Genomic DNA, 13,410 nt, shown 5'->3' with positions numbered 1-13,410 from the left:
ATATAATTGATGTAGCAACATATCGCTTTAAGAATGGTCTAGCATTTGATGTTGATAGGGCCCTAAATGTCTTACATACTTCTGTGGGGATGTATTAAAAACTTGTATTAATCATTCAAATGTAATGACATGTAATCATTCAGATGTAATGACTTGTAATCAATAAATAATTAAGCAAAATTGCCATTGTACTCAGATCTCGCATGATTGCTAGTCGTCATGACCTCAAAAAAGGCTGAGCGTGTAATGAAGAGAATATATTATGACCCTGCACACCCGGGATCTTTTGGGGGGGTAGAAAAACTTCAAAAAGCCGTCGAAGAGCAGACGGCTGAAAAAGTTAGCAGTGATCAAGTACGAGAATGGCTGTCTGGTCAGGAGGCGTATACCTTACACAAAACGGCTAGAAAAACCTATGCTAGAAATCGTGTTTTTGCGCCACGTCCTATGTATCAATTTCAAGCGGATCTTTGCGATATGGGTGCACTGTCTGAAGACAATGATAATTTTAAATTTCTGCTTACAGTAATAGATGTATTTTCAAAAAAAGCTTATGCACGCTCTTTAAAAAACAAGACGGCCGTCGTAGTTGCGGAGGCCTTTGCAGCAGTCTTAGAGGAGAGCGGTATACCAGTTAAAATCCAAACGGATGCTGGAAAAGAATTTTTTAACCGTATTTTTGAAAAACTAATGAAGAAACATAATATTCAACACTTTGCAACGGGTAGTGATTTGAAGGCGTCAGTCGTGGAACGTTTTAACCGTACGCTGAAGACAAAGATGTGGAGGTTTTTCACAGCTAAGAACACCCGCAGATATATTGATGTGATTCGGGATTTGCTTGATAGCTATAATAATAGTTATCATAGCAGTATCAAAATGAAACCTGTTGAGGTAACATCCTCCAATAGCATGCAAGTCTTTGAGAATTTATACGGGACTTTACCTCTGAACAGTATGACCCCTGTGTTTAAATTCAAAGAGGGTGACATTGTGCGGATTTCCAAATACAGGGGGATATTCGATAAAATGTACGAACAATCATTCACTGATGAATACTTTATCGTTAACGAATGTATCCCTAGACTCCCGCCCGTTTATAAATTAAGGGATATAAAAGGTGAAATTCTTACTGGCACGTTCTATGAGGCAGAACTGCAGAAGGTGAGAATCACCTCTGACACAGTCTTTCGGGTAGAAAGGATTTTAGACAAGAAAATTCAAAATGGACGGAAGATGGTTTTAGTCCACTGGCAAGGTTGGCCTAGTCAGTTTGACTCATGGCTGCCGGCTAAAGAGGTCATGGAGCTCGGGAGGAAGAAAAACAAGAAGCCAAACTAGAAGAAGCAAGCATGTCACAGCGTTTACCCTAGCAATAACAGTTCAAATTATACGATAACGCTGTCTCAGCCTATAGAGTTACATGGACCTTATGAGGTGGCGTTAGCAGAGATAATGTACTGTCATACATGGAATAATATTTTAAGTTTAGAAGATACCTATGACATGAAAGACCATTCGAGACCGAGGGACCCTCCAAACCACCTGAAAATCCCTACAGGTCATTATGACAATATCGAGGCGCTAGTGAAGGAGTTAAATACCGTATTTAAGAAACAAAAAACAGATCTACATTTACATTACTGTTCTATACATAAAAGAATTTCTATATTAGGACCAGACAAATATTCTCTCAGGTTCAAGGCTCCACTAGCCTACATGCTAGGGTTTGAACCTGACGCTTGGACACGGTCGGGTGGAAAACCGTTGAGTAAATATCCCAGCGATATTAATGCGGGGCAGTATAATTTTTTCGTCTATACGAATATCGTGGAAGCGCAGCATATTGGGGACTATGCGGTTCCTCTTCTAAGAATCGTTAAAAAAGAAGGATCTTACGGGGATGTAATCACTCTCTCCTACAGTAGGCTACACTACGTTACTGTTAATAAACAGCGCATACAGGATATACAGATTGAGCTAAAAACGGATTTAAACAAGCCGATTCGATTCACATACGGGAAGACAATTTGCAAGCTGCACTTTAAACCCAAGTCTCTCATCTGAATCTATAGAGCAAAGCAAAAACAGCAGCAAAAAAATAAATAAATAAATAAATAAATGGATTCACAAAGATTTGTGAATTATTACGTAAACCAAACAGGTCGCGGCAGTCTAAGTGGGTTTGTAGGTACTCCTGTGCAATATGGTCGAGGGTTAGGGTCTATCTTAAGTAGGGCGTTCAGATTTGTCCTACCGTTTCTTAAGCGAGGGGCATATATAGTTAAACCGCATTTGAAAACAGCAGCGAAGGGGATAGCATCTGACGTTGTGGGGGCCGTAACCCGTCATATCGCTGATCGCGCCAGCAGGTCTCAGGAAGGATCTGGAATAGGACGCCTTGCCAGAGGAAGAAGAAGAAAAAGATCTGTGGCATTGTTAGAGCATCGCACCTCTAAGAAACGCATATCAAAAAAACCCAGAAAGTCTAAAAAACAAAGTGACGGAAATATATTCTAAAAATAATAAGAATAAGAAGAATGTCTCTTGTACATCATCTCTCAGCAGAGTGCACCAAATCGGAACTTGACCTATTTGCACCGCCCATGACCCAATTGTCTATAGAACAAAGCGGTTACGTGGAGATCCATCCTCTAAACTCTATTGTGGATCAAGAGGTTCTGGATTTTCAGATATCAGGAAGTGGAAGTGCATATCTAGATCTAAACTCAACATTGCTATATCTACGACTCAAGATTACCAAGGCTGATGGAACAGATCTTGCTGGCGGTGATAATTGTGGAATAATACAATACCCCTTAAATACTATATTCTCCCAGGTAGATGTTAGTCTAAATGATGTTCTCATTAGCTCATCGTCCGCTACACATCCTTACAGATCTATTATTGAAACTCTGCTCAACTTTTCAAAAGAAACCTTGGAGAGTCAGTTTTCCGCGGGGCTATGGTACAAAGATGAAGGTGTAGATTTGGACTCTGTATCTATTGCCGCTGATGGTCCTAACACAGGACTTGTTAAGCGCGCGAGCTTCTGTCGAGGTTCACGCGCATTCGAACTAATGGGGCCTCTACACAGTGACATATTTTTCTCCGAAAGACTCTTGTTAAACAATGTCGATGTTCGTTTGAAACTGGTGAAAGCCAAAAGTGCTTTTACACTGGTGTCAGCTGCTGACCAGGAGTATGCATTAAAAATCCTATCTGCAAGTATTTTTGCGAAAAAAGTACAGGTTTCACCCGATGTCATGTTAGGACATTCGGCTGCTCTGATGAAATCCAATGCGTTATACCCTATAAACCGGGTAGGTCGTTAAGAATTATACAATCCCTAGAGGCTCCCGGGTGTGCGCGCAAGACAATTTATATTTAGGGAGGCTCCCTAAATATATAGTAGCGGGATTAGTTGATCATCGAGCTTTCGTAGGCGCAAGAGAAAAGAACCCATTCAGATTCCATCACTCGGATCTTGAATATCTCAGTCTCAGTGTAAATTCACGCTTTATCCCCGCAAAACCCTACCAACCCCACTTTGACACACATCAGAGTGTTCGAGAATTTTACAACTTATGTCGGTTTGTACCCACATATATCAGAGACTCTCCGCTCTGCATCAACCGTGACAACTTTGAAAATGGATACTCGCTGTTCCTGTTCAATTTGTCAAGGGATGATGAATTAGACAGTGAGGCTCTCTCACCCTCGGTGCATGGCACTTGTCGTCTGGATTTAAGATTCAGAATAGCCCTCCCTCAGACAATGACCCTGATAGTGTATGCCTGCTACGACAGTGTTATATTAGATTAGATTAGATTCAACTTTATTGTCATTGTGCAGAGTACAAGTACAGAGACAACGAAATGCATTATAGAGATAAACTCAAAGCGTCAAGTCCTGATCGACTATTAAAAAAAAGTGGAAACCTTTAAACCTGATAAAAGGATGGATAACCATCAGCTGGAGTCTATATTAAAGCCAATTTTAGGTGATGCTTTTGCAGGTGTTTGGCCTAGTGATTTACTACCCTCCAAGATAGCTAGACGCCCCAGCTATCTAGTCGTTAACACGCACGATCAGAACCGAGAAGGCGAACATTGGGTGGGTATGATTATCGAAGCTGAACCTGACAAGGCAACATTTTGATTCATATGCAAATCCTCCAGATCACAGATTCTACCCTGAAGCGTTTATGCGTTTTCTATCAAGGAATGCTCAAGAAATACTCTATAACAAACAGAAGGTTCAAGATGATTATTCAACGACTTGTGGAGCCCATGTAGTATTCTACCTATGTCATCGATTTAAAGGACTCTCCTTTCAAGAAACAATGCGATTGTATTCTGACCATTTAAAAAAGAATGATGTTATGGTCAGCAAGTTTGTCAAGAAATATGCTAAATGTATTTCACGGGTGAAGACTGTTAAAATGTATAATCAGAATGCCTGCTCTTTAAAACAGTTTAAAGAGTGTTATAATTGTCATGAATGAATACTCTTTTCGGACATATATTAATTTCAATAAATCATTTTATTGATTAAAACATCATACAGTCTGTTTGAATTCATTTTTTTCGATTGAAATCTAACCATCTAGGATGGATGGGTGTAGAGAGTTGCCATTCGGTGGGCGTTGACCATTCAGAGTCTGCAGATGTAGCCATCTGTAACATGTCCATTGGGGTTTTAGAAGGGGTCCTGGCGTAAGACATGTCTAATAATAATGATGTTGACAATGGAGATTTTTTTTTTTTTTCTCCACGGTTTCTCTTGCTATGACGTATCTGAGGAATTGATTCACTCGCGGTTTTGGAGGGTTTAAGTCGTAATTGCTGGCGAGCGTGTGTGTTCGTAACCGTTGTGATTGGAATATTTAATTCGGAAATTGTATTTAAAAAAACATCCCAGCCTCGCGGTAGAGTTCCGGAATGGAACCGGCGGTTTGACAGCGTCTTCATCAAATCGAAAATATGAGATCCTTTAATAGGGGTATCCTGGACAATTATCTCGCCTGAACGATTCCATCTTAGAAGGTTTGATTGACGAAGCTTCTGCAGAATGTAGGCGGCGTTTTTTCGATTGCGAGAACCTATATTCTCCAAAATCTCATCCTCCAGGTTGTCTGAAGCTTCTTCCTCCTCCCCCACTCTTATGTAACCCTCATCCGCTTCACCTGATTTCTCAGAGGGTTTGTCAGGTAGTTTAAAAACGATTTCGCGATCATGAGTCGCCCCCTTGCGGTGCAAGGTTAGATATTTATCGAGTAAATCATTGAACTGCTTGGCTTTAGTATGCGAGTCAACACTTGTCTGTTTCAGAACTCGTTCCATATTGTTTTGCAAGACATGTTGGGCTCGCTCACCAATGCTCTGTGAACTCTTTTGGGTTAAATTATCCAGCTGTTGTGGAGAAATCATGTACATTTTATTAAACGCTGCCATGCCCAGAGTGTCTATGACTATCTCTGACGAGAGAACAGACTAGTTATAAATGGTATTGCGGTAGCTAATAATGGCAGTAGGAAGCCCCCCGATTGCGTCAGCACTTTCCGCTTGTGTTTAAATCCGGTTTTACGCTGGGCAAAAAGCTTGATAAATTTTTTCTGTTTTTTTAATTTAGTGAACTGTCCAGGGGTGAGAGGTATGTTTCCCTTCAATATGTTTAATGCAATCTCACACAGGGCTAGTATGAGATCTTCCGACCCTCTACATAGAAAACTTCTTCTCTCCGAGGGTTTTAGAGCGAGCAAAGCTTTTAAAATGGGAAGGTTTCTTTTCATCCGTTGAGACATTGTTTATTTATTTAAAAAGTCTCTTGTCACTTTTTAGTTTGATAGACCACCGGCCACTCTCCAGGGAGTATTCCACTCCTCAGTCTTAGGGGTTCTGGACAATTAGGACGCAGGTCAACGATTAAATATGTATACGGTTCCCTTGTAGCATCTTCATAACTTTCTAAAAAGAATTTTTTCAGGCCGGGATACATTTGTTGAGCTAAAACCCGGATCTGCATTTTATCACGTGGTGATTTAAACAGCACCATGTAATTAGTGTTTAAACTAATCGTGCGCGAATGTTTCCCTTGATTAAACAAATTCTGAAGCAGATAAAATACGCTCAATTTTTTATGATGTCGATATTCTGTGAACGCTTTCATTAATTCTTCATGATTGCCACCCACATCCATGGAGTCATCTACCACTAAAAGATTGTGTTGGTTCCGTGGGAATAGATTTTCATCATTAAAGTTTGCGGGAATACCTTCTATAAATTCGATATTGACATTTTGACTGAGCTCGTCATACAATGGCTGGTATGAAGAGTATGCCCAGATTATACGAGCCGGCACTTTTGAAAATGTACTCTCCATGTTTTCAAGTAATTGTTTTACAAAAAAAGTTTTACCTGAGCCACTAGGCCCCACTATTAGCATGCTACATGGCATTTGGAATGCCAGATCGACAGTCACATCCATTCTTACAACTGTACTAAAACAGACTAACAGCATGGTTAACGATGAACCCTGATTATATCCAGCCCAGAATATGTAAAAAACGATGAGGTGGGGTGACGTATGAATAAGAATTTAATGAGATATACATTTTTCAAATACCATAAAACAGCATTAGGATACTTCGTAGAATACATTGCAGAATACATTGCAGAATACATTTTTCAAACACAATAAAACCCCCATTAGGACACTTTGTAGAATACACTGTAGAATACATTTTTCAAACACAATAAAACACCATTAGGACACTTTGTAGAATACACTGTAGAATACATTTTTTCAAACACAATAAAACACCATTAGGACACTTTGTAGAATACACTGTAGAATACATTTTTTCAAATACTATAAAACATCATTAGGATACATTGTGAACACAGGCTATTGTGAACCCAGGTAATAACAGATGATAACCGGTAATAACAACTCAGTAACCAAACGGCAATGTTCTACCCGAGGGGAGAAGGCGTCTCTTATCAAAAACAACTGAAAAGTTGATAACTTGATGTTTATTAGCGAGCGAAAAAGCTTTGATATCACGTTTAATTCTATTGTAACGGGCAGGGATCTCGCGTCGCGTGTTAGGATCTATAATATAGTCTTCTACCAGATCAGTCAAATTATTAAAGTTAAGTTTTTTACAATTTTCATAATTCTGGATAAAACCTTTGACTTTCAAACACACCTTTCCTTGCTGGGTGAGAAAGCCGTAGGATTTCGGACCCGCTGCGGTCCACTCACAAATATAATCATCAGCCGCTAATTCCGATGTCAAATCACCTAGATAATTGCCTGTCGGAGGGGTGTAAAGATCTTCAGGGGTGGAGAGGTAAACAATTGAGTCGGTGTCATAGTATAGTACTCGCTCTTGCAATAAATGTAACTGTTTGTATAATACACCTCTCGCATATGCTGTCGTAAACGCCGCTAAAAAAATATTTGATTCGCCGGGTGGTAAGACACACCTGGAATTATGACGCCATTGAATGATTGCAATATCATTATTTATGAAATGGAACTGGCTTATATCATACTTACTGCTAAAGAGGTACTGAAAAAACTCTTTGGGTTCTTTCACGATACTGGTTGTAAGTTGATTAGATCTTTGAGCCATTTTTCCCCAGAGGGAATTAAGTAAAAGTTTTGCGATCTGACGTTTCGCGGCATTGTACACAATTTTATGCGGGTCAAGTTGGATACCTTGATTCTCTCTATAATCGTTTATATAAGCCTGTTTACTAACCTCGTCTGTAGCATCATCAGGATACCCCGAGGCCTCCTGCTTCTGCTTAAGGAATGTATGGATGTAATCTTTAAACAATTTATCGGATCTCTGTTCAAAATGCCAGACCTCATAAATTTCAGCTATAATGTAACCTCTTTTTTGAGCTTCTAATAACTCAATGCTAACCCATACGCCTTGAAGCGCTCTCTCATCCAGAGAATGCAAACAAGCCGACGTTTGATTATTCTCAATCCCACATGTTCGACAGAGTGTAAAAAGCAATTTACCTTCGTCATTTTTCATAGGTAGCACAGGGAAAAACAAACACCTCGGCGGGTGAACTTTAGCATGTATAAAGCCAAAGTAATTTTCAACCGGTTTAAAATCTTTCCTGATTATAACCGGGTGACCAATTGGATATTCAAACTCTGCATTACAGTACGGATATAAGCTGGTAAAATCGACATATTGAATGGTCTGCCCTTGTTCAATTTTGCGTCTTAAGACAATAGCCTCCGTCCTGCCTCCAAATAGCGCGGCCCGAGGATTTAAAGGGCTCGGCTCCCGGTATCTCTCTAGGAATAATTTAACAGAAGGTTGCTGTTGTTTCATCGAATTCCATGTATGTTCCCATATAACCTCTGTTTTCAGCTTAAACTCTGTTTCTAACCGAGTTAGCCTTTTCAGAGTGTTAGAGTACATCACCCCAAACTCTAATCCTGTAAGCAGCGATATGTCATGAGGGTTATAACAAGTCGGACAACCATGAAAATAACATCCATAGAATTCTAATGCTGTTTTCACACCTTTTATCACGGCATATCCATCGACATGAAGAGGCCCAAAACAACGTTCACCTTGTGGTGTTAATGCATGTTCAATGTCAATGCAGCGTGAAAACGCTAGATACTCAAGCCACTGTATCGAAGCATGGGAATAGGCCTTGAATTGTCGTCTGTAGTTGTTAGCATCGGGTAATGCGATTGTGTTTTTGATTAAGAAGTTGGTTTGAAAAACAGCTAAAGCTGCTGACGCAATTGTCACGCTCGCAAAAGGATCGCATTGAGTTGTCTTTATAAATTCATTGCGGAAATTGGTGGCACCTTCGGCTAAAATCTCCACATCATTCTGACAATAAGCCTTTAACTCGGTTAAAAAGTCAAATTCCTGATCTTTTACTGTGTTATACCACTTAAAGAAACTGTTTCTCTGCTCTACAGACATCTCATCACACCCGTACATTTCAGCAGCTGGATATCGACCCTTGTACTTATTTAACATTTTTGAATAATCTGTCATTTTATGAGGGAAATATCCCTTTTTCGATTCAGTTTGACATCCTAGCGCTTTTGGAAACTGTCTTAAGGGTATGGGGATGAAGGAATATGTGTCAATGAATTTGAGCCGGAATTGTTTATCAATAATGAGTATGATTTTACTCCCTTGGGCTATGACGAACGGTGTTATCCCCTGTTTTACATATGCCTCTAAAATTAGATAACTGTCATAACCTTTGCTATAATGGGCTAAGAACACTGTGCCTTTGAATTTGTTTTGACGGTAATGCAATAAAAACTCTAGAGCACAATTAGGACCCTGGGCACACCATCGAGCCCCTTGCAGGGATTGTGTAGCCACATAGACAGGGATATGTGTTCCAGTTGTCTGGCTTGATTCAAAATCATAAAATACCAGCTTCTGATTAATCCTCTCCTCTGCTACACTAGGTTTAGATTGCATGTAACATTGATGAATATCCACGCACTCTGACACTTCTTCAGAAGTCTGAACAGTTGATAAAGATGGTGGTTTAGCGGGCTGAAGGTCTTGTTTACAGATGTGACAAACTTTAATTGAACAGACATGGGGTTTGGAGTCTATGAGGTTTATACGGTATGTAAATCCACATTTAAGGCATTTCTTATTTATTTGACAATTGCTAGCCATCTTTTTAGCTTTTGGGTGCCATCTGCACACTTTATGCGTCCTATAACACACACTATTTGAACAGTTACGATTGCAATCATTACAATGGACTTTTTGAAATGCAGCTTGTTGTTTACAGTCTGAAAGACAGACGTTGCAAGCTTTTTCACAATAGTGTCCTCCTTCACGGCTATACCCCGTGTAACAATGAATACAGAAAAATGCACAGCCAAGGAAGCCTTTAACATTTTTTATCCCGTAAAAATGATTGTCATGCAAAAGCATGTATCGGATTGTCTCTGACTCTGTTTCAGTATGGAACGTAATCAGATTAACTCTATCTGAGGCTCTGTAAAAAATAACGATTTTACAGTTTAACAGCTGTTCAAATTTGATCACATCTTCGAATGTGGTCCTATCATTAGGCCCGAGCCCGGCTTCGACATGAATATTGTAACCCTCCCTCCCAGCCTCTTCAATGGTTAAACCGGGATTTGCAAGTAGAGCTAGGTTTATTCCGAAGCATGCATGGTTCTGATTTGGAATTACAAATAAATGTTTGCTTTTTTTTTTTAGGGTCTCCGTAATAAATAATGTATTAATTTTCCGTCTACCTGAACCTCCTGGAGCCCTCACGAAATTCACAGAAAGTTCGATTCCGGAACCACTGAAAATAGCCATGTTAGACTGAACAAGGCGGTCAAGAATTTGGTTGAAATCTGTTAGCCTACCTTCACCGTAACGCACAGTCATTGAGACGTCATCTTGTAAACTATCAGCTCGTAAATTGAGCTGAATAATATCGCGAGGGTTTACACCAACTCTTTCGATTATCGCAGACATTCGGTTCTGAAAACCATTTACTACAGCGTGGTAAAACTCTCCAAAATTAGGGTTAGTATGTGCCCTATCTGGCATTGGGAAATTTAAAAATGATCTCACCTCAACATTATTGAAGCTATCTCTGTTTATTACCTGCATGCCATCAGGCGTGTCAAAAGAGACTCGGTCAATTTCCATACGCTCCGCAAAATCCTCCCCGTTACCTCCATTATAGGACGGTACAGACACTCCGGCTTCACCCTCCTCTGGTAATTGCTGGTTGTTATTACCCATTACATTATCAATAATTTCTCCATCTCCAACACCTCCGCCGCTCCCGTGTTGAGTTTCAACATCGTTGAGGGCTTGACAACATACATTATCAGCGGGACTCCAGGGGGTCTCATAGTCAGTTATCTGGGAAAGGGGTATTGGAGTCCAGGGGGTCTCATAGTCAGTTATCTGGGAAAGGGGTATAGGACTCCAATCCATGTCCATATCACGACTGGGCTCCATAACATCCGCTGTCGAATCAGCCCCTTCCCTCATACAGGTAGGCGACGGAAGCGTGTCAGATAAAGGATATCTATAAGCGGCGAGTATATCATCTAACGCCTCCTCGGTCGGGAGGAAGTAGTGCTCCTGAGGCCTGTTTACAGGGACATCGGGAAGCATCTGATGTATTGGACGGTCTACAGGATCAAACTCTCTAACAACACTAGACGTATTAAGATCATTGACCATTTGCCTGAGGTCATGAGGAATATCATGATGATTAACCCTGTCTGATTCAGCCATTTAAAAAAAAAAAAAATTTAATATTATTAATTTGAATGAAACTGTGACTTTTTAAGCAGTAAACAGACGTCTTGCGATACGTTTCAATACGCCTGTACGCCTTCGTATCTGTCTAAGCCTACTACGGCGATCAACAGGGTGTGCTATATTTCTGGATCTCACACATAACAACCGGGCCGTATGCAATCTCATTTCAATGCTGATCAAACTCTGCTCAAAATCTAGACTATTCACAGAATCAGTCTCTGAATCCTCATCTTCATCAGACACTTCTGCTAGAGCCAGACCTTCATCAAGACCTTCATAATAAGCTGAGAGAACCGCATCAGGGCGACCACCATCGTCATGCGCATCTTGACTGGGGACGGGAGACATTTGAACATCATCATCATCATAAAAACCTTGGCGATTCTCCTCAAGATGGTTCAGTCCAGGCAGCTGCGCATCCTCGCTGTGGAGAGAAGCTTGTGGTGACGTCGGCAAATACGCCTCACTGTCGCTCTCAGCCGATTGGAACAGCCTGAATGTGTCACGTGGTCCAGAATCTTCAACGTTGTAACCCTCTGGTTCCATTGTAAAAAGAAGAGAAGCAGGTTACAGATAGTTTTTATTTAATTATGTATTTAATAATTTGTTGATTTATTGATTTATTGATTTATTTAACATACCTGCAGCATCCCTCCAGGGACGATATGGAGAAACACGTGCTATTTGACGTTCACGATGAGGTGACGATTGAAGACTTGAAGAGTCAATTGTTTGATCTGGAAAGATTAAAGATTACCTCTCTTACAGAAACCCTCCCTTACACCCTCTGGATGGGAAACCCCATAGGAAAAACGTACGTACATCTTCCATGGCTGAGAGAGAGAGAGATTGGTCAGATTCAGCTGTCCCAAGTCTTCGGGCCTTTGTGACCAGCTCTCAGGGTCCCATATATATACATCTTTTTGTCCGGGAAACACATGCTCTTATCAGAGGCAAACTTTAGCAGGACCTCGGTCGGTCTTCAGACAGTTCAGGGCCCTGTGATTCCCCATAATCCAACCAATCCATTCTCACGGTTCTACATCCTACGGGGGTGACCCCATCCTCATAAAAATGTCAAGATGCTACAACTAATTTTACAAACAACAGAACACCTTAGCCTCACACCCACGTCTCATGGATCAATAAACACCCTTCCATTTCCCCCACCATCCATGTAGAAGCCATTTTAGACAATGTCATACAGCCACAACTACTACTACTACAGATCTCACACATGGGTCATATATATACACCTTTTTTCCCTGAGAAACACGTGATCTTATCAACGTCACGTCCGTGGCACTGGTCAGACCCACGTTTGAAACTAAACATTTTTAAAAATTGAACCTTTTTTTTTTTTTTTTTTTTTAAGCCCCCCTTTTACCAACCCTAACCCTTCATTATTGAACACAATACTAGCACTAGAGTAGCAGCCTAGCCATTTTTTAATTGCCTTTTTTTTTTTTAATTGCACATTTTAACCCCCAGTATTGAAGTTTTATTTTAAGCCTCATATGCAATTTTGACATAGCTGCCTGTATGCAGCATAAAGTCATCACCATCCCATCCCAACAGCCCTTATCAGTGACAAACTTTAGCTGAACCCCCGATGGTTCTTCAGACAGTTCAGGGACCCCTGGGGCCCCCCCCCTCCCCCCTAATCCATCCAATCCATTCTCACGGTTCTATAGCGCACGAGGGTGACCATATCCTCATAAAAATGTCAAGTTCCGACAAACCCCAGAACACCTTAGACTCTCACCCACGTCTCATAGGGCAATAAACACCCTTCCAATTCCCCCTCCATCCTTGTAGAAGCCATTTTAGACACTGTCATATAGCCACAACTACTACTACAGATCTCACACAGGATCATATATATATATATATATATATATATACACCTTTTGCCCGGGAAACACGTGATCTTATCAACGTCACGTCCGTGACACTGGGGCAGACCCTCGTTTGAAACTAAACATTTTTAAAAAATGAACCTTTTTTTTTTTTAAGCCCCCTTTTATTAACCCTAACCCTTCATTATTGAACACAATACTAGCACTAGAGTAGCAGCCTAACCA

This window comes from Argentina silus, assembly GCF_951799395.1.
Source record: "Argentina silus genome assembly, chromosome: Y".
In the NCBI taxonomy this organism is placed as follows: Eukaryota; Metazoa; Chordata; class Actinopteri; order Argentiniformes; family Argentinidae; genus Argentina; species Argentina silus.
The sequence above is the reverse complement of the archived record's forward strand: the minus strand, read 5'-3'. Positions refer to the sequence as shown.